This window comes from Danio rerio, chromosome 1, assembly GCF_052040795.2.
Source record: "Danio rerio strain M-AB ecotype USA chromosome 1, GRCz13ab, whole genome shotgun sequence".
Classification (NCBI taxonomy): Eukaryota; Metazoa; Chordata; class Actinopteri; order Cypriniformes; family Danionidae; genus Danio; species Danio rerio.
In genome coordinates this window covers 23012559-23039568 of record NC_141021.1, presented here as the reverse complement: position 1 = coordinate 23039568, position 27010 = coordinate 23012559, and the positions used below count along the sequence as shown (strand labels likewise).

At 34.8% G+C, this 27010-nt stretch overlaps 1 protein-coding gene across 2 annotated transcripts in view; it reads left to right on the top strand.

The window, feature by feature from the left end:
* zcchc7 (zinc finger, CCHC domain containing 7) overlaps positions 1-27010 on the top strand; it is a 104212-nt gene that overhangs the window by 11744 nt on the left and 65458 nt on the right.

Genomic DNA, 27010 nt, shown 5'->3' with positions numbered 1-27010 from the left:
ATTATTCAATAGGCTTCAGCTTTCTACGCTAACGTTACACCATCGCGATGCACCATAGTTTACACGTCACAGTATTTATTACAGTTTATCAGTATTCATTAACTTTAGCATTTATTAACAAAGAGTTGAACACATTATACACTTTACTATGGGGGTTCAAAAACATGTTTATTATAAATAACTTTAGTTTTTCCCCATGCGGATATCTTACAGACATGACGAAAAAACTGATGAAAGCATACAAAAGCATGGACGCATGGTCTACATTATTATTCATTCATTTGGGGAGGGGGGAAAGTGCTCCACAATAATAACAATCTAGTTTTGTTGTAAGAGTTGGATTTTTTTTGTTCAGTCGATGAACTTCCCATCAACAAACATTCACTGCTGCTGCGCATCTTAATGTTCATGTTGTTTATTCCTCCAAAATGCCAGTAAATACATGGATTATTGCGAAACAAGACAGAGATTTCATTGCAGTGATTACATGGCAGGTTACATTATTTATATTCTCCTGGATTTTCTATAAGTGTGGTGGTGTTTGTATCTGATTTGTATATAACATATCAACATATTTATACACAAAGCTTGGCCTGTCTTTATTGGTGGTGTGGTGTCAAATGAATTTTGTGTTTAAAATAAATTCATACACATGGATATATTGAATTAGGATGTATTGAATTATCAGCCAGTTTCTTGAACTTTCTTCCCTTTATGAGCTAAATCTTTTGGACATCTAAAAAAGCTGTTCGCCGTTTCTTATTTTGTCCAATTTAAACAATTATAAACAGCATAAAACAGAAACATTTTAAAGGGCACATAGGTTACCCCTTTATCCAGATTTAATATAGGTCAATTGTGTCTCCAGAATGTGTCTAAAGTTTCAGCTCAAATCACCCATCAGATTATTTAATATAACTTTCACAAGTATCTATTTTATAGCTCTAACAATCAAGTAGCAATTTTTGTGAACTGTGTTTTTAAGGCTAGCCTTTCACGCCCACCGTTTCCACGTGCCTGTCAGCGTGCCTTAATCTCCTCCCTCGGCTGCGTCAGACAACAGACAGACATGAAAGAAGCTGATCTCACATAACGTTTGTGAGAAATATTACATTAAGAACTTTACCAATGAATATTTGATGCATTTATTATGGAGTTGCAACGATGAGTCACACACAATATCGTTACAAAGTTCACGCAGACACACATCGTAGACACGCGCACACAGACAGCACAAATGTTACAGGATACAGGTTAATAGCCTTTGTTGTATGGATATCTGTTATGTTAATGTACAAAATAAACCTGACAGGGCTCGAAATTGCGACCATTTTGGTCGCATATGCGCCCGAAAATTAATCTATGCGACCTCATAATATATTTGGGCGCATTAATGCAACCTGTTTTGATTTTTTGTAAAAACGTGCTGAATCGCTCTTCCCTGCCGCTATATTGATTCATATTAGCTGTCATTCCAACAAGGTATTCCGCTGTCAGATGACAGGGAAGGAGCTTTTATGACCACGGGAAATGCAAACGGCTGAAGAGTAAAAACTTAAAGCACACAGGTTTGCAAACCCCACCTAAAGTTGAGGCGCAGATGAGAGCGATTATGACACGTCACGTGGTGAATAATGATCCGCCAGCTGAGATCAATCGAGTACGTGCCTCTTGGAGAAGGCGCCCGAATCTTCATGCGTCGCATTCACTGCGTGTTCAGCGCAAATGTCCGCTAAAAGTCAAATCTAATACTGTACATATCATCGCCAAAGAAGCTCGCCTTTACGAAGTTTACACTGAAACTGCGGCTCATAACAAAGAGCGGTATTGCGCCGATGGTTAGCGCAAGAATCCTGCTCTGCCTGCTCATAAATTGGGTCGGCTGACTCGCCAGCTTTTCCACTAACACAGAAAAATGAAGATCATCTCAGACTGAACCTTTAAATTGACACAAACTGAAGCCAAAACTTTTAAAGAGTGATAGAAGTGAGACTTTACTTACTTTCTTTTGTCTATTCTTGTTTGAGGTGTATATTATTTTTTTATTTATTTACTGATGACTGCTTTGCAGCTTTCATCATTGAATTGAATGATTTATTATATTCTTTTGTTTGTTTTGTAGCAGAAATATTATTTATTAAATTGACATGCATATAAAAACAGCAGTACAAAATAAATATTTCTTACTGCAATGCTTCATTTTTGTTTGATGCAAACTATACAATTATTTTTCATAAAGTAACAGACATTTTATAGCAGATAACCTACATTCATGCACATTCAAGGCAGTATCATAATGAGAAATGGAATTCATTGTTACTATTTTTGTCATTTTTTATCATCATTAATATTCTATGGCCTAATTATTAGACATTCGTTTTGGAATTATTGCACACAAATATCAATGTCTTCGCAGCATTAGTTAGATAGTAGTTTCTGGTTTTTGTCAGTCCTATTAATGTTGTTTTAAAATACAATAAATCCCTTTAAAAACAATTTGCAGCGGTGCTCATTCATTTTTGGTGGGTGCTCCTAAATTTTTTCTGATGCTCCTAAAAATTTTTTGGTGCTCCTAAATATTTGAAGTTGGGAGCACCGGTGCTACCAAGTAAAAAAGGTAATTTCGAACCCTGCCTGATTTAACGTCCACAAACCGGGATTGAAGCGTCTTCTTTTATAATTGTTCTGACTCGCGACTGTAGTGATGAAGTAAACCTAAAGTAAATCGCTGTAATTCATTACAAACATGCACTGTGTTAATATATTTTAAACTTGTAAAACTCAATCACATTTAATGATTGACGATCCTAGCAAATTAAACAGACCTTTTATTACCGGTTGCTTTGCTCACGTCTGGTGTTGTTGATATGATTATAAGCATTACTATGGAGACATGTTAATACGCAGCTGTCAATCAATTCGGTGGGCAGGGGGACTGCACTTCTACGTCAAGTTGCGGTCGGTCTGAAAACTGCTCCAATTGGTCCACCGTTTTTATGTTGTTAAATTGAAAAAAAAAAAAAACTGGGTGTGTTTATATCCCCCCAATATGACGGTCTATACACTATACCTACACATATGTCTGTCCAAACAGCTTTATTATTTTTTTTTTATTAATTTAGGATATATGTTTTTACATTCTGATTCCAATGACTAATTATTAAATTGGTAAAATGACATTATTTAAATGAAATATTCTTTAGAATAAAATATTATGGGTTCTTTGGAAGAGTGTACTTGTATTATAATGGGTGATTAATCTTAGCCCAGTACTAGTTTTTCATTTATTTATTTATTTGTTTGTTTGTTTGTTTTTTAATGTATGTATTTCCTTCTTGGGTATTTGATCGATATATGTTTATGTGATGTAATATATGTTTATCTTTAGGAAAATAAAGAGTATTTTATCAGTATGCTAGTTAGTCAGGCTGTGCTGCCTTGAGGATCTGCAGGCCCAAGCACCTGTGGTCTCCATGTGTATTAATGTAAGCAGAAATGTGTGTTTACCCCAGTGCACTCAGCTGTATGTGCATCCTTATCACTGAATCTGATGTCTCATCCTCATGTAAAGTTACTGTGCCGGTGTTAAGACTGAACGATTAGGTGTGTGCGCAAACCCCTGCATCCGGTTTTTACGTGTGTAAACTTAATTTGCATGCACGTGAGAACAGGCAGGAAAAGCAATGAGGGAATATTTCTGTGTATGTAGAGGAGGAGAAAAAAAACAAACAAAACATAACAAACCTCCTGTCAGAGCGCGAGCGCAAGGGAGAGAGACTTTAATCATAGATGAATAAAAATGTCTTTGCAAATCTCTTCAGATCTACACATTAGGTGAACCTGCAGAGCTCAGCAAACCTCTCTCTCCCTCTCTCTCTCTTTCCCTCCTTCAGTTTCTTTTTTCTATCTATCCATTTCTCCCCCCCCAAGTCTTCCCTGAATGTGCTGTCCTCATTTCCATTCGCAGGCTCTTTCCTGTTCCTATTATTCATTTTCTCCTCTTTCTCCTCCTCTCTTTTCTTTTTCCCCCCTCTTATAGTTCTCCCAATGAAATACAGAGCATTTCATTGTGTGTTTTCTCCCTCTTTCCCTCCATCCGTCCATCGTTCTCTGGCTGATTTGAATGGTGGCTGTGGAGGAGTCTGTGGGCTGGTATTTCTGCTCTGTCGCTCATGCCTCTCACACTCATGTGCAGAGGGGGTCTTCTCTTGCCCCGGCCTGCTTTTGTTACCCGGAGAGAGAGATTCAGTGGAGGATGAGAGAGAGAGTTAGGAGGGGTACAGAGGGATAAACAGGGGTGGAGGGAGGACTGGGGCAGCTCTCTGTCTTTCTCTTTCTCCTCTGTGTCTCTGATCTCTGGGGCTTGACCCTGCACTCCAGAACATGTGGGTCACAGACGGGAGGGGAACTGGGAGGAAGTGGTTGGAGAGGTTACACTTACACATCTCAAAGCTAGAGGTTTCCGTTGCCGGGTTAACTGTGATAGAGTGGAGACAAAACGAGGCTTGGGTGAGGTGGATTGTAGGTGATGGTTGAGCAAAAAAATGTCTTTACTATAAACAGCTGAAGTCAGAAATATTAGCCCCCCTTTGAATTTATTTTAAAAATATTTTCCAAATGATGTTTAACAGAGCAGGGAAATTTTCACAGTATGTATTTTATCTTATTAAAAAGTCTTATTTGTTTTATTTCAGCTAAAATAAAAGCAGTTTAAATTTTTTTGATAAATTTTAAAGTCAAAATAATTAGCCCCTTTAAGCTATTTATTTTTTCGAGAGTCTACAGAACAAATTATCAACACAAAATAATTTGCCTAATTACGCTAACTTAGTTATCTTAATTAAGGTATCCTAGTAAGAATATTCTAGTTAAGCCTTTATACTGCACTTTAAGTTGAATACTAGTTTCTTGAAAATATCTAGTCAAATATTATTTGCTGTCATCATGGCAAAGATGAAATAAAGCAGTTAATAGAAATGAGTTATTAAAACTATTATGTTTAGAAATCTGTTATTTATTACATGTGTCATTAAACAGAAAATGGGGGAAAATAAACGGGGGCTAATAATTCTGACTTTTATATATATATATATATATATATATATATATATATATATATATATATATATATATATATATATATATATATATATATATATATATATATACTTAAAATAAAATACATAACTATATACATACTTGTATAATTTTTATTTATAAAACCAGAATTTGTCCTCAGCTCTGAGTTTTTGCAAAAATTTGTCTCTGAAGCCCTGAACAGTTGAAGTCAGAATAATTAGGCCCCCTTTGAATATTTTTTAAAATAATATTTTTGAATATTTCCCAAATTATGTTTAACAGAGCAAGGAAATTTTTAATAATTATGACTTTAACTGTGTGTGAGTATATATATATATATATATATATATATATATATATATATATATATATATATATATATATATATATATATATATATATATATATATATATATATATATATATATTTATTTATTTTGTTTTCGGCCCTTTATTAATCAGGGGTCGCCACAGCAGAATGAGCCGCCAACTTATCCGGCACATATTTTACGCAGCGGATGTACATCTAGCTGCGACCCATCTCTGGGAAACATCCATACACACTCATTCACACTCATACCCTACAGACAATTTAGCCTACCTAATTCACCTGTACTGCATGTCTTTGGACTGTGGGGGAAACCGGAGCACCCTGAGGAAACCCAAATGAACGCAGGGAGAACATGCAAACTCCACACAGAAACGGCAACTGACCAGCGACCTTCTTGCTGTAAGGCGACAGCACTACTTACTGCATCGCCTATATATATTATACATACATATATAATATTTATTAGAAAGAAATATTTAAATAAGTATACAAAATAAATGAAAAATCATAAATGAAAAGCCACAAATCACTTAAATACAGCCATAAAATGTGTAGTTTATAAAAAAATGTGGCATATTTATAACATATATTGCTGACATGTCCGGCCATGGCTATATTCTTTGCCTTCTTCAGAGGGGATGAGGTAATCTGTGTTTGTATGATTGTGTTTGTGGTACACTAGTAAAAAGCTTTAGACAGCGTTGACTAATTTCATTTGAGCCCGCAAACTCCCTCTTACACACTCTCGCACAAATCCAATTCTCTTCAGTTGCTAAGTCTCAACTATGTGATGTGTCAGCTGGACAACATACAGACGAATTGCACCACACCGAAATCCAATTCTCTACAGTTGTTAGTGTTGCTGTTACTATATGGTAACAGATCCACACTCACATGCTGGTTGACAGGTTTGATTTGAAGAATGATTCGCATTTAAAGGACAAACTCATGAATGGCATTTTTTTGCACACAGGCAAGTGTTTATTCATTCATTTATTCATTCATTTTCTTTTCGACTTAGACTCTTTTTTAATCCGGGGTTGCCACAGCAGAATGAACCGCCAACTTATCCAGCACATGTTTTACGCATCGGATGCCCTTCCAGCTGCAACCCATCACTGGGAAAGCAAGTGTTTCTTAACAATTGAAAATAATTTTTAATAAGATCTCAGATCTGTAGTACAGTGACCTCCAGCTAGGTTGTTAAAGTGTTATAAAAACACAACGAGACAAAAACATCCTCCCACATGACCTATTTGTCCTTAGAGTTTAGCATACACACATGTGGAGTCTCTGAATTAAACTGTTATGGCTGTCACAATTAAACTGAAATGTGATTTGTTTTTTAAAAATCTTTTTGAACAGAAATGCGCCTTATAACCAGTCACATGCTGTTACGTTGAGTTTAGGAGTGCAGTAGCCAATCAGATGTGTTTAGATTAGTCAACTTTAAAAAAAAGCCTGTATTGTTAACCACTTTTGCTCACTTAACTAGACTGTGTGCTTGACTTCTCTAGCTATAAACAAAAAAACATTGCTGAAATAATACGTTAATTTGCCGGATTCATTGGGTGTAGTTTCCACTTTGCTAAGTTCATGGAGTGCTGGGCGATATGACAAAATTATATATCTTATATCACAATATAAGTCATCTCATATTCTCATGACCATATATATCACAATGAAGCATTTATTTTAAATTAATCAATCAATAGTTAATATTGAATAGTTAATAATATATTTTTACAATATGTAAAGTACCATTTCTTTTTTACATTTTATATACTCAGAAATGTGATCATATTTATCACTTTATCTACTGTTTGGCAAATGTTTGATTACAAATATAGAAATATATCAAATATATATTTTTAAAAATAACTTATTGATAAATAACTTCATAAATACCTAAAATGCAAAATGTTAACTTCTCACGATACTTTTTCTGTCTGCATCCTTGTAGTGATGTGTAATATTGCGCTCATATACATCATGAAAAAGTGTTATCATGAACAAATTGTCATGATATAGAATATAATATGAAATTATTGACTTTTTGTATATCTTCATATTGCACAGCATTGGACATAGATGTTTATGTCTGTGTAGCCAGATTATGTGGTGCAGTTTTCCTCATGGTTTTCTATTCATTTTATTAATTAACATCAATACGTGGTAATAAAATTCACAACAGTGTTATTTTTTTATTTGCAATATTGTAGAGATGGGTGATTAATCAAAGTAATTGATCTTGGTTAGTTTACTTTCTCTACCATGTGTGGAGTCACATGAGCCTATTGTGTTGGCCTGAGGCCACTTTACAGCCACATCTGATCTCTGGTCAAGTAGGAAGCTGGAGCCATTCTTGAGCCTTACTATGCACTACATTGAAGATTATTGGAAGCTGCGCTAGAGATGTCCTGTGACTTCATATTTTCCAGTACATTAAAATTATTATTTACATTTAAAATAATTGTTAACAGAAGATGCAAGAAATGCACTGTTTAAAATAATATTTGCAGAATATACAAGAGTTATTTTATTTAGAAGAGATACTTTTAGTAGTATATGAAAAATATTGAAAACAATTTATTTTGTTTACAAAAGTGCAAGTTATTTATTTTCACTTTTTTATAAGAAAAGTTTGTTTGAGGTAATGCGTGTTTTAAATTTAGTTGTTCAGCATTGATGTTCAGTAAATAATCATAGATAGTAGATAGTGTGTGTCCACTTCAATTGTTTTAAAATCAAGTAATGCACCCTTCATTCAGAAATCTCTCACTTGCAATATGCGATCATATTTACTGTACAAAACTTATCACTGAACTGTAAAAGGGGGAAAAAATAAATAAAAAAATAATGGTTTATTAATCATATTGGAGTTAAAATTTTCAATTAATGGAGATTTTGATTTTAAGCCAAATCACCCAGTCGTACAATATTGTGTTTTTTTGTTTTTGTTTTTTTTTCTTTGTAAAGAATTTTTTCTAGAGTGACAGGCAGACAGGTGGGTGGGCGGAAAAGCATAACAAAAGCACAATGAGACAAAAAACATCCCCAAAATCCCTCCCAAATATCCTATTTGTCCTTACAGTCCAGCACACACACAGGTTGTGCCTTTGAATCTATCTGACTTTAGGATGGAGGGATTGAGGGGGGCCCTTGGACCCCACTCAGACGGAACAGACAAGAAAAATGAGAGCCTGCAGAAGAAAAAGGAGGGGGAAAACTCAGCAAAGGGGGGCTCTAAACTTGAATTAGAGTTGTTGAGCCTTCCTTAGTGGTCACACTTTCTTTTTTCTTCCCCCTTTGTGCCATTTTAATTTCCCTTTCCCCCTTTTTATCTTTTTTTTCCACTGTTTTTTCCCTCCCCTTTTTAGTTCTGTCTGGTTTTTTGCCATGTGAACACCAAACTTTTTCATTAGGCTGGACTAAGGCATTGGCAGCAGATGGGCATTAGTTTAAACTGAGTGCATGAGTGTTTGAAAGAAGTGTCTTTGAGTGTGTTTGATGTACCGCAGGGCAAAAGCAAAGGTAAGGCATTAGCTATCTGTCTCCCTGTTTTTTTTTTTTTATTCAAAGGAAGCATTAAAGCTTCTTTAGAGTGGGTTTTAGTTGCCTGTGTATGAACTGTTTTGTTTTTATCTCTGTTTTTCTGACTGTTGTGACTCGACTGCCATCTTCGCAGTAGTGAGCGTGGCCTTTTTGCCTACTGTCCTATTGGGTGTCCTTTTCTCTTGCCGTCATCGCCTCGTTCTCTCTCCATCTCCCTCTTTTCCTTGTATTTCCCTCTCACTCTCTTTAATGAGAGGCCACACCCAGACCTCCACAGATAACTGACAGCTGTCAATCATCTTTGCTACTTTGCACTTTGACAATTTGTGATAATCTGGTTTATTTTTAATTGGGGTTTAGCTGTTTATTTTATGATTTATGCTAAACATAATGAATAAAAACAATAACTCTTAGTAGTCGTTTGGCATCCAAAACTGCATTCATTGTTAAAAATACTGGAAAAATTGTATCATATTATTATAATCTGAAGTTATGGTAAAAAAATTCATTTCTTCCTGTGATGCCAAAGCTAAATATTCAGCATTATTACCATAGTCTTTAGGGTCCTTCACATGGTCCTTCTTAGATTATCATAATACTGATTTGGTGCTCGGGAAGCATTTCTTATTATTATCAGTTTTGAAAATGGCTGCTTAAAAGCTTATTGGAGACTGTAATGAGTTATTTTTATTATTAGAATCAATTCTATCAAGTTATTTTAACAACTCTCTGCTGTTTAATAATGTTAATGTTGCATATTTTCTTCCATATCTATAAGGGGCTAGAAAAAAAAAGTTCTTTTGATTTTTTTGGTCTGAAGTAAATGGCGTCTTGGGGCCAGAAGGAATTATTTATTTATTGTTTTACACCGTTAACCTATTTTGTCTGTCAAGAATAAAGTAAGTGTAATTTTCTTTTAACAGAGATATCCCTTATAACCAATTGAATATGTTTCTGTTGAGCTTATGAATGCCGTAGCCTATCAGATGCGTTTGGATTGGTCGCTGTTGAAAACGAGTTTTGTTGATTGCTTGAGCTCACCAAAAACATTCTCTGTGCTGCATTAATAATTCCAAAATTGTTAAAAAGAAGTAAGAGATATGTTTTGGAGTTTCAGTGATCGTAATTGGCAGGTAACATCTAAAACGGACATTTTCTTGAATGTCCAGCTAGTTTGTGATTTGAAGTTTATCTAAACATTTATATGTTTGTTATTAAGAAACATTACTTATCCCTTCCTTGTAATTAGTTTCTTTTTTTGGTTTCATTTGATGGTTTGTTGAGCAATCTACAATCTTTTTGGCAACCGTTTATAATATTATGATTGATAAAATAATTGGATAAATGTATGTAACTGACAAAATCGATTACAGAAAAACTTTATAAGCTAATAATAAAAATTGATTGATGAAGGCTAAGGTTCTGGGGGCAAATATGACAAAGTTAATTTCTGATATTATACGAATGTAAAAACTAAATGTCCATTTATAGAATTTCTTTTGCATTGATCAGATTACATTTAAGCTCCATGTCAAGCATTTTTCATTCAGCTGAAGTTCCTCTTTAAGTCAGTTTTGTTAGACTACTTAGGTTTCCCTCCAAAAGCACGAGGGATCTTACAGTTTGCATTTTCTGTGTGTACTTTTCTCCATATTTTTATTTTACATACATTTTTTTCCTACATCAAACTGTATGTTGAGAGGAGCTTGAAATGGAGGTGTAAGTGAATATGAATATGGTTGTTTTGAATACGCAGTCAATAAAAGAGTAGCAGTGCATCTTTATGGATGGGTCACAATGCTGTAGCTCGAGGCGCCGACGCTCGGCCTGCAGAAATGAGACGTGTGTGTTGTGTAACTTGTGTTGCCGAGTGTTGGAGGGTGAAGGTGTTTTATCTACAGGATTTGTTAAGACTGCATACTGCTGCATGATTCTCGGTGTGTGTGTGTGTGTGAGGCGTGGCAGCTGTGTGAGGTGATATGTGTCTGTAGGTCTGTGTGTGTGAGATTGGAGGGCTTTTGGGGTGTAAGTTTGTATGTGTGAGACAAGTGGTGCTGGTGTGTGTGCGTTTGTGTGTGTGTGTGGCTGGGATAGGCATCAACTCTTATCTGGGCACAGCAGTGCCACTTCAGCTGAAACACCACACCCATTTCTCCACACGGTGTGTTTGAACAGACGCCATGTCCTCACAAAAACACACAGATTCGCCATTAAATCACAGCGCAGAGCTGTTATTTTTTACTTTTTGAGATAAGACGTTTATTGGGTGTATTTTTTGTAGGTATACAGAGTAATTACTTGATTAATTTTTTTCTTGTAATCGTGTTCTCTATATCGTAATCTTAAAAAAAAAAAAAATGAAATGCGCCATTTGACTTTTATGAGAAGCATTCCCTGCTGTCTGGTATAGCTACAAGAAGAATGTTGATTGTAGTGGTTATAGTTTAATTTATTTAATGTTGAATATACATTTTCTGAATCATGTGAAATATCTACCATCATTTTCAACATAGAAACACATGCAAAAGTCAAATTGTTTTATTATTTATTTGCACTGCTCTGTTATAATTGTTATTTTTACCTAGTTATGCAGTCTTTTTTAGAGCACACGCATGATGTTAATTGTATAATACTCAAAGTGTCATTACAAATAATTAATTAATTAGTGACTGTAATTGAAGTCACCTGTTTTCAAGGACAGTCTAACCAGCTTCCAGAGGTCCTGTATTTATTATCGGAATGCGTTCTAATTAAACCATATGCATTTGGCTCTGTAGCAGTTCTCAAAATGTATAGTCATCCATCTGTCATACTGTATAGATCTAGATTCACATTTTTGCACACAAACATCTTATAAATACATCCAGTGCTCAGTATATACAAGTACACCCCTCAGTAATATCCCATTTAAATTGATATTTTATTATTATTTACTATTTTTATATAGTATTCTTTACATTATCATATTTGTGCTAATCTTATGAAATAACATAAGACAACGGTCCAAAAAATAGCCCAAATTTTGGCTAATATATATACATTACAAAATACAATATACAAATATATAAACAATTTTCTTTACATTTTGTAGTTTGTTTGTTTTTTTTGCAATTATTTAAATGAATTTAAATGTATTATCTTTCTGTTTCTGAAGCTGTTTGATTACTTAAACATAATTTTAGTAAATATATCCATTTAATAGTCAGTTTTGTTCAAAATCCACCAAATATTTTACCTATAATCTCTGAAAAATGAATTAAAATATTCATTTTCCACATGGGGTACAACCATTTATCCGTAGCACTATATTTTATTTTATTTTATTTATACATTTTATTTATATTGATAGATTTTTATGTTGGTTTAATAATTGTCTTCCTGAAATACATGTAATATAAAAAAATCTAAAATATAAATGTAAATAAGCTTCATACGTTGCATACAACACTCACATTTTAACATTGATAAAGGTTGATTTTATTTCTGCCTATTTATTTACTTTTTTTAAAGTTCGTGTTTAAGAGATTACTGGTGTTTCATATCTTATTTGAACCATTCCTGCCGGGACAGTTTTCTTGATCAAAAAAGTAGCGGCACCACGACTCGCTGAGCTTTTGCCTTAAATCGCAAGAATCTCATCAAACTTTTCTAAGAGATTGTAATTTTTTCCATCGGGTCGACATCCGGCTTCTGTGAGAAAAGACCATTTCCATCAGCTCTTTTCTTCACAAATGGCCGGTGAACTATGCCACGAGTGTGGCCAGTGTAATCCTGTTTGAAAGGTCTGCGTGTGTTCCTGGTTGGACGTCTGGCGGTTTGGGTGGGCTCTGCATGGGACAGCAGGTATCCTTAATCATGTTACGGGGGTGCGGGGTGTATTTTTGAGAAGGGGTTTGCTGGCAAGCTCCCATCCCAATTTCATACTAAATGGTCACACACCAGGTTTGATTAGAGAAGGCAAGGCTGAGGTGCTCAGTCCTGCTCCATTGTCACAGTTTCTGTCATCGGTGCAAAGCGGCAGGTCTGTGCATTTAAACCAACACAGGAATTATTCACTCCATTTGTAGAGGTCTATGTATGAAATAATCAAGTATTTTGACTGTGTTAACCCGTGTCAATAAATTTAACTTTTAGTATGTATATTTTTTCTTTTTTTTTCTTCACTTTTCCCTGCATTACATAAATACAATTGTTTTTGATTTCAGATTGGTTGAAAATACTTAACTTAATACTTGTGTATTTTACCTTTCCCTAAAAAACTTTTAAATAGAAACCATCATAGAATTTGCAGTGATTTTGGATAGACGACTGGTTAATTTTCCCTTTATTTGTTGACGTTAAATAAATAAATCTAGTAAATTCTGATGAATATTAAAATGCATGTATTAGGATTACCCCTTAAGATCTTGTTTTAAGAAAGTTTAACAATGCAATCATCATAACCAAAACAAAACAAATTAACACCAAATGCAAATAAAATTGAAACAGAAAAAAAAAACAGAAGGCATCACAAAAAGGGATTAATAGTAGCAAGTATACAACAAATCCTAATACAAAATATACCAATCAGTAGATTCAATTACAGTATAAACCAAGAAAATTAATAACATCTTTGTCTAAAACGTAATATCAGCAGATACATTTTCCAGTTCTAAAACAGTTTTTTATGTATTAATTCTGTTTATATGTGAATATATAACTTATTTATATGTTTATATATGGTTATATTTTGATGGTTTGTAGTATTTTTTGTCATATTTGTGCAGTGGAAACCCTCAGAACTTCTGTGATAGTTTCTGTTTTTTTTTCATCAGCAGGTTTGTGACATGCTGATTTTGTCATATGCAGATTTTTCAAGGTTTAATGAAGTTATCAGCGTACATTTCTGAATATATTTTGCAATGGTTTGGAGACTGTTGTCCCGCAGCGGGTGAAATCTGAATGTTGTGTCTGTTCCTCTGTGATTATCTTCACCGCGCAGAGATGCAGCCTCGTCCCGGAAAACCTCAAGTCCAACATCTGTGTTTGTTTTCGCAGGTGCTCATTTGGTTTGATGCGAACGTTGTTGTTTTTTTTTTCTTTAATATAGAATATTTGTGTGGGCTGTTTTCAGACAAAATGTAGTGGAAAAAGTCCCTCCACCCACTCGATAAATTCCACACGCAGAATTTATTAGTTTTTCACAGAAATATTCAAATTTAATTACAAAATAGCGCACAATCAAAAAGCCAACTATGTTTTTTTCTTTAGAAGAGGAATTGAGACTGAGAAACCTGAAATTAGTTATATATGTAGTTTAAAATGAATATTTTCTTCACAATCAATTTACAATGTATTATATATGATCGTTTAAACTCCATTTAATTGTAATCTGAGGTCGAATATGGATATTATCATTGACTGTTGTCTTTTATATTCTGGCTTGATTATCTTTGTGGTTTTTGGCCTTCATTGGTTGTGTGTCTGTGAATGCGGGGGAAACTTCAGTAAGGAGGGAAAAGTAATTGCAATTACCAATAAAATTCATTATAATTAAGCAGTCATTTAATATAAAATCAAATTATTGCCTCAGCGACAGAGGACTGAGGCACCCCAGTGAGACCTGATTAATTTTTTTTTCGCTCCCTTTCAGCACAACTGTACGTTTTAAATCTCTCTCTCTCTCTCTCTCGCTCTCTCTCTCTCTCTCTCTCTCTCTCTCTCTCTCTCTCTCTCTCTCTCTCTCTTAGGGTGGGGTGTTTGGGTATAAGGGGTATTTATTAAAATAGAGCCAATATGATGATTACCTGACTGTTGGGGTATTTATTAGACTGTAGACTATTAGATTATAGATTATTAATATTATTTCATTATGCTGGAAAATGAAGTAGGGAAATTCTGCCACCGTTTTAAATGTTGGAGGATCTTTTATGAAGTCACTGTTGTGGATATAATGCATTCCAACTGCTGAAGTCAAAGAAAGCTGATACTGATTTACAACAACTCACAGCACATGTCATTGTTAGACTTTAAATAAATAAATAAATAAATGATATAATTGTTAATTAAATATAATTGATCAATTCATTATTCTATAACAGTTTTAAAACACTTCTTCCCATTGGTCATCTATTATTGGATTATAAAGTTCTTATTATTATGTTATTTGTTTGTATCTATATTGATCTTTCTATGAAATAGGCATAACTTGCTTGTTTGGCAATAAACAAACAAACAAATCTTCCAAATTGTCATTTTGTTTTGACATTTTGTGGGTTCAACTGTCGTGATTTGAAGTCAAGGTTATTCCTCTAATAGTAAAACGCTCTTATTGTGTTCTTTAAATGAGGATAAACATGTCTGAAAACACTTTCACTTTTTATGCAAAGAAGCGCTGATTGTCAACGTTTTCTTTTTTAATTTAGAAGAAATGCCATCAGTAGTTTTTAGAGTAAAGCAAAAAGAACAATATAATTTTGTGCAAAATATCAGGGTGTTCGTGGAGTCTTAAAAAGTATTATTTAAGGCCCTTAAAAGTATTAAGTCTTAAATGCTATTTTACAAGGTATTACATTATTATCATTTTTGATTATGCAATGTATGATTGTAAATTAAAGATTGCCTAAATTAAATCTGTCAATATCAGGATGCTGTATAGTTTATGAAATCAATAAAATCCTGCTAGAATCGACATCATGCTGCTTTGTTTACTGGAGTTACCACGGCAACACCATTATTTCTGAAGTTCTATAGGTGCCAATAGATTTTTATTCAGTATATGATGAATTATGTTTTAGTTTTAGATTAGTTTCTTAGATTAATAAATGCAAAAAACGAATACAGTAAATGTACTGTAATATACTGTAAGTTAAAATCTCGCCAGTGTTTCAGGTTGAAACCTAGAGTGGTTTTAAGGTCTTAAAATATATGGAAAGAGTCTTAAAATGTATTGAATTTCATTGTGCCTGTATTAATCTGGGTCGCCACTGCAGAATGAACCGCTTATGCGGCATATGTTTTAGACAGCGGATGCCCTTCCAGCTGCAACCCCATCACATCCATACACACTCCTTCACACACACTACGGCCAATTTAGCTTACCAAATTCACCTGTACCACATGTCTTTGTACTTGTGGGGGAAACTGGGGCACCCTGAGGAACACGGGGAGAACTCCACACAGAAATGCCAACTGACCCAGCCGGGGCTTAAACCAGCGACCTTCTTGCTGTAAGGTGATTGTGCTACCCACTGCACCACCGTGCTGGCCAGAATAAATTTTTCCAGCTGATAAGTAAAAACATTGACAGTCAGTCAGATTCCATCCTGACACATTTAAAGCACATGGTGCCAAATCTGTCAATAATACTTACAAGAGTTGTAATAGCTCCGGTTCCCCCCAACAAGTCCAAAGACATGTGCTATAGGTGAATTGGGTAAGCTAAATTGTCCGTATTGTATTTGTGAATGGGTGTTTATGGATGTTTCCCAGTGATGGGTTGCAGCTGGGAAAACATCTGCTGCATAAAGCATGTGCTGGATAAGTTGGCGGTGCATTCCACTGTATTGACACCAGATTAATAAATGGGACTAAGCCGAAAAGAAAATGAATAAATTATTTAATAATAATAATAATAATAATAATGATAACAAATATAATAATATTAATAATAATAATCAGTAATTATAGTAATTATAACAATAATATCCTGATTATAATAATTATTATTGTTATCAATATCATAATCATCATAGTAATAATAATCATAATATTCATAAAATCATAATAATAATAATGATATTGTGGATTGATGTGGATGCTAATACAGTCATTGCTATTTTTGTCATTGTAGGTGTGAGCAGACCTTCTGTTCTGAAACTTAAAAGTTAAACGTTAAATCAGAAATGACCTTTGAAAAGTCAAATCTAGATATTACAGTACAGGCATTTTGGCTTATTTGTTATCACATTTATTTCATTTATGACTGCAGTGATCTCTGTTCTCTAGGGTCGTGTTTGTGTATATATTTTGTATTGCCAGTCTTTCTGTGTCTCACTGTCACTAATCTCTCAAGCCTTCTTAAGTCCCTCAGGGACCTTCCGGAAAACGCCATCTCGCTATTATTAGGGTCCCTTTTGCATATTGAAGGAGCTGCTCTCTCTCTCTCTCTCTCTCTCTCTCTCTCTCTCTCTCTCTCTCTCTCTCTCTCTCTCTCTCTCTCTCTCTCTCTCTTTCTTTCTCGCTCTCTCTCTCTCTCTCTCTCTCTCTCTCTCTCTCTGTGTGTGTGTGTGTGTGTGTGTTTGAGAGAGAGAGAGAGAGAGAGAGAGAGAGAGTGAAAGTGTGCCAATGTGCAACAAAAGTTTTTCTTTTTCTTGTGCCAACTGTTAAACTGAACTCATGACATCAAAAACCGCTTCATAACTACTTTGACTTGATCGATTGGAAGCAGAAAGAAAGGTAGAAACAACCCAATATAATCTCAAATATGAACTCTCACTTAGGAAACCATATCTACAATAGGTTAAGGTTTAAGTATTTGAGTTGAGATGACATGAATCGCATATTCCCACTGATTTCTTTAAACCTTTAATAGTATTTTATTTATCGTCATTTTATATTTGCATTGTTTATTTTTTATAATCATTCTTTTATTTTAGAAAAAACACTTTAAATTTAACATGAAAATACACTTTTTTTACATTTTAACTCTTCCCCCTCCCTGCCCCAAAGCATTCAGATTCAGTTGAACAGGTAAATGTATTGTTATACATCGGCTAAGGCTAAAAAAACATATACTGTATTCCACATACAAAAATACACAAATCAAACAATTAACCAGTAGCGTGAGAGGTACCTTCTTGTGCCATTGTATGGTTTTCTTCCAAAAATTGTTTAAAGACATCCCAAATTTTACGTTACTCCTTTAATTTGCCCCTTATACTGTAGGTGATTGAATTGTTTATTTTAGTTTTACAAATTGTAGCTAATGTTTATTTTAATTGTAAATATAAATAACAGAAAAGTATTATTTCTCACCCAAAGGTCAAACAGTGAATATTTGGATGTCTGCCTCATCTGACCCATTAATTTCAGGTTTTGGAGTCTCTTCTAATGTTCTGATTAGTTGGTTTAGGTGTTTTTGATTAGGAAGAGGTTGAAAATGTGTACTGTTGATGTGCCTTCAGGAACAGGGTTGGGAAACATTGTCTTACCCAATAAAATAAACCGTGATTAGTAATGCTCCCTTCAGATTTGTTTTATTACTTATTTTTTTTAATATATTATTTTAGTTTAATTTTACTTGATTTGTTGTTTCATTTACAAAACATTCAACAGGAGACTTTGCATTTTAGCATATTGTGCCTTTTTAAAAGGATTTTGTTCCAAATTATTGTACATTTTAAACAATTTTTTAAATCTAAATATATTTTAATTTACTTTTCTTTTCTGAGAGTTTTTCTTTGGTTTAATATGTTCATATGAGTAACCTCTCACTCTAAAAAAAGCTTGGTTGTTTTAAGCCAATGCTGGGTTAAATATTGGGTTAAAATTGGGTTAATTTATTCAGTTAAACTTAAATAACACTCTTTAACTCGATGGTTGTGTTTGACTATTTTTGACATTTGACCAATAGATTGCGTTTTAGATTGCTGTCATCATATGAATTTTTGGTCACCATGAAATATGGATCCTTTTTAGTTGTCATACATATTTTAAATGCCTTGCAAATCCATGCTAACTTAAAGAATCAGATTTATTTCATGTAATGAATGGTTTAGTTGTTTTATTGTTATTCAAAGGCGTTGAAAGCCTTCTGTCCATATAGATTTCTGTATTTCATATGATAATACAACAACGTATCAAATAATCCTCCAACATGCGGAAATAATAAAACCTCCTTTTTCGTCCATTGGGATTTTAAGCTGGGAAATATCTAGTCGTTACTCATAATGACATGGAGATGTAAAGCTTTGACTCTCGTCTGCTATCTAATACGGCCCAAGCATACAGTAGGTTTAGCTGTGAGCTCTGATAGCTGACGCTTGAGGACTTGGCTGTGTCGATTTTGACTTCATTGGTGAAATGAGGCTGATATGTTCACGGAGCGACTGTCGGGAAGCCATTCCTCTCATATCATTCCAGGCCTCTCCCATTTACTGTTGCGATTGCTATATGCGCTGGACATATTGGCGTTTTATCTTTCCACTAAAATCCAATAATGTTTTTGCTATAGCCACCATCCTTATTATCTCATAAGCAGGGGGTTAGTATTATAATATTGTAATAAATAGATGAAGCTTTAACAAAAAAACCCATACCAGCAGGAATGCTGTTGAAGTTTAGGCTGACTGAAGAATATATTTCTTATTTACTTTTTAATTTGATTTCATTTAGTCTTTTTGTATTTGTTTCTTTGTTTGTTTGGTTTGGCATGTTATGACATGGAGAGATATTTAGCTATTTAGAGAATTTTTAGCAATGGAGCACCACCGGTCCATGTACACTGGCAGGATTCAAGTGTTTTGTTTTTTCTTCTTTTATGGTTTAACATTTTGGAAATGGTCATCAAATCTTTTTTTCTTTCTATTATGACAAATATACAAGTGAAATAGCTCATATGGTGAACTTTGATTTTGTCCATTGTGAATTGATTGAGTCTTTGTCATTCGTTTTTTGCAGTGAGATATTGAAACTTGTCCTTGTAATGAAACAATTTATTATATCTTATTATGATTAAACTTATAAACTTATAATAACTTAATTTGTCATTAAGTATTCCAAAACAATAATGCCCATGTTTGTTTTTGTTGCTTACAAGCTGACTTAGACAATATATATATATATATATATATTTTTTTTTTTGCGCTTTATAACTGACCTTAGTCTTCTTATTTTAGATACAAGACTTTAAAAAAAAACTTTGTCACACAAATAACATTTTTTAGTTTTACAAAATGTTTCACTCTAAGTCCATGTATTTAAGCATTGAACCAAAGGTCTATTTAACATGCTAGTTATTGTCTAATATACAGTGCATCTGGAATGTATAGTGCTTCAATTTTCCACAATTTTTATGTTACAGCCTTACTCCAAAATGGATTAAATTAATTTATTTCCTGTCAATGTTGAATTATTGAATTATTGAAAAATGAATTATTATTTTTTTAATTGTTGCAAATATATTTAAAATAACAAACCTGAAAAATCACATGTACGTCAGTATTCACAGCTTTTGCTCAATACTTTGTTGAGGCACATTTGGCAGCAATTACATCGTCTTTTTGAATAAGATGTCATTAGCTTGGCACATCTGTCTTTGGGAATTTTTGCCCAGTACCTCTCAAGCTATATCAGGTCGGATGGGAAGCGATGGTGTGCAGCCGTTTTCAGATCTCTCCAGAGATGTTCAATAGAATTTAGGTCTGGGCTCTGGCTGTGCCAATCAAGGACATTCAGGGTTGTTGTGAAGCCACTCCATTAATATTTTGGTGGTGTGCTTTGAGGCGGTTCCATTGAACTGTCACCCCATTCTGAGGTCAAGAGCACTCTGAAACAGGTTTTCATTCAGGATGTCTCTGTACATTGCGGCATTCATCTTCCCCTCTATCCTGACTAGTTTTCCAGTTCCTGCTGCTGAAAAACATCCCCACAGCATGATGCTGCATGAACTTAACGCCTGGCATTCACTCTAAAGAGTTCAATTTTAGTCTCATCAGACCAGAGGATTTTGTTTCTTATGGTCTAAGAGTCCTCCAGATGCCTTTTGGCAAATTACGTCTGGTAACTCTACAATACAAGCCTGGTAGATGGCTGCACAGATGGTTGTCCATCTGTAAGGTTCTCCTCTCTCCACATAAGAACGCTGAAGCTCAGACAGAGTGACCATCATGTTATTGATCACCTCTCTGACTAGGGCCCTTCTCCCCTGATTACTCGGCTTAAATGGCCGGCCAGCTGTAGAAAGAGTCCTGGTGGTCCCAAACATCTTCCACTTATGAATGATGAAGACCACTGTGTTCATTGGAACTTTCAGAGCACCAGAAATTTTTCTGTAACCTTTCCCTGCCTTGTGCCTTGAGACAATCCTGTCTCGGAGGTCTATAGACAAATCCTTTGTCTTCATACTTGGTTTGGGCTTTGACATGCACTGTCAACCCTGGGACCTTACATAGACAGGTGTATGCCTTTTTCGGATCATGTCCAATCAACTGAATTTACCACTGGTGAACTCAAATTAAGCTGCTGAAACATCCCAAGAATGATCCGTAAAAACAGAATGTGCCTAAGCTTAATTTAGAGCTTCAACGCAAAGGCTGTGAGTACTTATGTACATGCGATTTTTCACATTTTTTTATTTTAAATAAGTTTGCAACAACTTCAAAAAATCTTTTTCACATTGTCATTATGGGGTATTGTGTGTAGAATTTGGAGGAAATCAATTAATGTAATCAATTTTGGAATAAGGCTGTAACATAAAATGTGGAAAAAGTGAAGCGCTATGAAAACTGTCCTTATGCAGCATATGCACATAATTAAAAATGTTTTGAGTATATTCTTCTCAACATTCTTCTCAGCATGTGTGCATTAAATATTTTTGTCCAATCAGGTGCTCTAGAATTAAACTGCCTATCTCTCCATATTCCAAGAACCAAATCAGCAAGTACCAGATCGTGATTAATGACAGTGACAGAGCTAATGCCTAAATTAACCTGAAAAGAAAAATACACCTTTCAATAAAGATTTCAATAAATGTGATCTCTGTCATCCCTTAAAGCTTCAAACAAAAGTAATCCTCTTCATAAAGATCCCTTCTTAAATCATTATCCAAACTGTGTAGATCACTTATTTTAATATTTCCAATGGTTTGGTGGTTCCTCATAAAACCCAGTGGCAAATAAAAAAGTGAAATGAGCTCTGGAGCGGCTGCTTTGTAAGTGCAAACTAAGCACACTTAGACTTGACTAGACTAAGTGATGCCGGCAGGTAGCTCTCTGCAACTCTCACATGGTCGCCCACTGAAGCTAAGCAGGGCTGTGCCTGGTCAGTATCTGTATGGGAGACCACACGGAAAATCTAGGTTTCTGCTAGGTTGCCTCACTAACTGTTGTTAGTGGGGCTAGCAGGGGGCCTAAGGCCCCAGTGTAGCGACGGGGACTTTATACTGCTCAGTGAGCGCCGTCTTTCAGATGAGACCTTTAAAAAATCCCAGGGTGTCCTTCAAAAAAGAGTAGCAGTTTAACAAATTTGCCCACTGGCCTCTGTCTAACATAGTCTCCTATCCAATCCCATATCATAATTGGCTTCATCACTCTGTCTCCTCTCCACCAATCAGCTGATGTGTGGTGTGCGGTGTGGCACAGTATGGCTGCCGTCACGTCATCAAGGTGGATGCTGCACACTGGTGGTGGATAAGGAGATTCCCCCCATGTGTAAAGCACTTTGGGTGCCCAGAAAAGCACTATATAAATGTAAAGAACTATTATTATTATTATTATTATGTTCAAGTTGCTTTCAAGTAAACTCTGCTGTGGTTCACCTGGAATATAAACAAAAACATTTTCTCTTGTGTTTTAAAATAAGTTTCACATTTAAATGTTTTTAACCAGTATTTGCAGTTGTCTTCTTGATAGTAAACAGTACCTGTAAGGTTGTGGTGATGTGCCATCAGAAGCTCGGTGCTGGTGTGTAAAATGCGTCTCCAATGTGGATTGTAATGTGAAGTAAATCCACACTTTGCTGATGGATAGTTAGCGAGCTGTTGAGTAGCAACAACACTACCACACTCTCCGCCATTGTTATGTGTTTGTTCTTGCTTGCCTTTAATCTGCACCTCCCTAAACACGTAGCATGCATGCACATGACGTCATTGTTATCAAAGACTCTCATTTTTTTTCCAGCTGTTATTACAGACACAAGAACAATGATATTTTCAAATATGTTAATTTTGAAATCCATTTTGGTCATAAAATTGATGTTGTCATGTAAATAAACAGGCATAACACATAAATTGTTTCTAGTTTTTGGGTGAAAATGTAATTTACAGAAAATGATCACTAAATTAGCTAGATGATAGACATGATGACACAAGATACGACTATATTAAGGACATAAAAACCAAGTGCACCACATCACACTCATTATTTTGGCCATTACAGTTGACTGGGCGTCAAACATTTGTCTCCTCTTAGCAGATCTTCATTTCTGTGTGACAGAAGAATTCCTGGCACTGTTTTAATATGTTTGCATATTTTGAAATCTCTTTATGATTTGTCATCTGATGACCGTGCCGTTACATATATGCACAAAATTCATTTAGCCCAGCACAGCATTTTTTGTCAGTTCCAATGCAAATATACATCATGCATTTTTTTTTTCTTTTTGCATCTTTGGGTTTTGGTCTTATAAAACAGTGGTCTCCAACCCCTGAGTTGCAGACCACTACTGGTCCGTGGATCACTTAGTTCTAGGCTACTTAAGAAATCATTAATTATTTCCGTTTTATTTATTATCTGAGTCTGAACGGTCTTTCATTTCAATAATCTTTTATTCTGAAAAATGACCATGTTCTCTTGGTTACATCTCGGCCTATTGAGCACCAAAATTTAACCCACGAGCTAGCAAAATGAGTAAGAAACAGATGTCTTTGGAAATTTTCTTTACAAAGGTGATAAGACGTAGTGAAGGACCCACAAACTGCCAAAGGAATGGATCAACAAACCATTTGTCAACAAATGGAGATTTGTCAACTGCTGTAGAATGCAAATGATAGTGGTCTTGTTTACATATCACGTCTTTTCCACACGCAAGTTTGTTATTTCACTGTAATTTCATCATAAATAAACTTTATATCAGAGTTGCTGCAATGTTTTGTCAGTTTGTCATCCTGTGAGAAAATGGTTGATGGTCGCCTAGCAATCTACGTATAACCTTAAAACCAACCAACCCTCAGGCAGCAGAAAAATTGTCAAGCGTTGTTCGATCCATGGTAATGAAAAGGTTGGGGACTGCAGTTTTAAATGGTCATAAGAGTTTTTTTCCCCTAATAGTCAGAGAGAGTGGCAAAATGAACTTTTATACAAAACTGTACAATTTTCACTTGTTTCAAGCCACAGATATCTCTTCAAAAGAAGAAAAACAAAGATGCTGTATGTAAACACATGCCATGTTTTGGGTACTTGCCAACCATATACATCGCATAATGTGCAGTTTAGTTTGTTCAAGTGCAAATTTACAAATGAGCAAATCAAACTCCTTTGAATTGTGCTAATCTTGTGCTCATCTTCTGTTGTTCGAGGGAGCTAGATTATACAACAAATGCATAACAATATCTTTAAAAAATTATTGAGATGAGACGTGTGTACAGAAGCCATGCAACCTGTAAAATTAATAACTATTTCTATTTTGAGAATTCTTCCTATTTTGAATTGCCTAAAAAAAATGCAATGGAAGTGTTGAAATATGTACTCATTTTTAAATTGTGAATTTTTTTTTCATAATAGTTGTAAGTCAAGGTAATATTCTGGACCAGGTTTCCCAATAATGATGTGATCTTGGCTGTACATGCAAGGTTACAAATGCTCGTTGCTTCTCCACGTTTTACAATTCATTGTGCAAGAATTTGTTACTTAGGAGTCTCTGTTCAATTACAAAGTGCTGAAATATAACCTTCTAAGGCAGGGGTGTCAAACTCAAGATCTTGGAGGGCTGCAGCCCTGGACAGTTTAGTTCCAACCCTGCTTCAATATACTTATCTGCAGGATTTAAACAAGCCTGAATGACTCAATTAGTTTGATCAGGTTTGTTTAATTAGGGGTGCAACTAAACTGTGCAGAGCTCCGGCCCTCCAGGAACTGAGTTTGACACCTGTATTCTAAGAAATTTAAGAAAACGTATTCTGAACATTTAACCCAATAATTGCCATCTATTGTTAGCTATTAACACAAGTTTATATAAAGCTCATAGCGGCAGACTAAGGCACAAAACAGCTGGAGAAAAACAACAACTAGGGATTATCCATAAGAAATGTCTAATACATGGTTAGGTTTCATACAAACAGTGCAAGTCATTGACTTATTTTTAGAGTTTATTTTTTGCAGTCTTTTATCTTATTTAAATTATTTATTTTTGTTCAGTCATTTGATTTAGGTGTATAATTCTATTTTTGTTAGTTTGTTTTCTGCCTTTTTTGTTATTTCATTTATAAATTCATTTTAAAAAGAGAAATGTTCAATAAAGTACTAAACACAAATTACAAACTACAAGTTCATGTTTAGATCTCACATATATGAAATGCCATACGCAGTAAAAATATGCAGTAAAATTATTGCAAATATATTCAATAACATATATTTTTTTCAACCAATGTAATTACAAATATAGGCTATATGTACACAGTGGTGTGAAAGTGTTTGCCCCCTTACTGATTTTTGGCTTATTTTGCACGTTTGTCACACTTTAATGTTTCACATCATCAAGCAAATTTAAACACATTATGCAGTTTTGAAATGATGGTTTTTATTATTAAGTGTAAATATATCACTAAATAGCCCCTTGGTGAAAAAGTGTTTTCCCCCTAAACCTATAACTGGTTTGGCCACCTTTAGGAGCAACAACTGGAATCATGCATTTTCAAAATCTTGCAATGAGTCTGTTACAGCGCTATGAGGTATTTTGGTCCACTCTTCTTTACAGAATTGTTGTAATTCAGCGACCCGCCTTTTTTAGGTCATGCCACAGCCTCTCAATTTGATTCAGCTCAGGACTTTGACTAGGCTGCTCCAAAGTCTTCATTTTGGTTTTTTAGCCATTCAGAAGTAGACTTTTGCTTTGGATCATTGTTCTGCTGAAGAATCCAAGTTTTCTACAGCTTAGGGTCACTAATAGATAGACATTTTTCTTCAGGATATTTAGGTACAAAGCCGAATTAATATTTCATTTATCACAGCAAGTCTTCCAGCTCCTGAAGCAGCAAAATAGCACCCGACCATCACACTACCACCACCATATTTTACTGTTGGTATGATGTTCTTTTTCTGAAATGCAGTGTTACTTTTACGCCACACGTAATGGGACACAGCCTTCCAAAAGTTCAACTTTTGTTTCATCAGTCCACAGAGTATTTTTCCAAAAGTCTTGTGGATCACAAACCCTTTTTTACACAGATCTATGTTGTTTTGTATTTTGTTTTTTTGTTTTCATTCCAAAACTGCATGACGTGTTTGCTTATGTTATTAATACTTAAACAAGTTTGATGATATGAAATATTAAAGTGTTACAAACATGCAAAAAAAAAAAAAAGAAATCAGTAAGGGAACCAGAACTTTTTCAAACCACTATATATGTTCAAATGTATTAGCTACAGTTATATACATGGCCAAATATCAGATTTCTTTATAGAACTGCACTTGAATAAAGTTGCAGGTTTAGTCTACCAATTGCCTTCATCTTTGCACGATGCATGTAGGGCTTTAACGATTACTCTAGAGTACTCGTAGGTCTATAATACTTTTCAAGTGCCACTTAAGTTACAAAGCTTTTGGGAAAGAGGCTGTAACATTACGATGCTTTTGGGAAATGCAGCCCTCACTATTCTGAGTTGCAGTGCTGAATGTCTGTCTGTGTAGGGTGTACTAAATAAGCTCACACTATAATGTCCTGCACTCTTCAGAGTATTCACTCTAGGCTTGCCCTCCATAGTGAGTAGGGCAAAGGGGTGCTCACTTTGAATGGATTCTGCTGTCTATCTGTCTATCTCCCTCATTCTTCCTCCCTCTCGTTTTCCTGAAGTGCGGTGATCAATAGTAATTGGGTTGCCGCTGTTGACCAGCTTAGTGGCCCGGTGGACCAGCAGAAGGAGAAATGGAGAGTGTTTACGAGGTACAGAGCGTGACTGACTTTCCTCCGCAAATCTCTCCATATTTATTCAGCATTAGGTCTAATCTAAAAAAATCTTTCTTTCTCAGTCTTTCTGTTTTATATATAAAATATATATTTTATTTTCTGCCTCTTTCCCTCTCTGTCATGCACCAAAGTGAGAAAGCGAGAGAGAGGGTCTGAAACGTAATC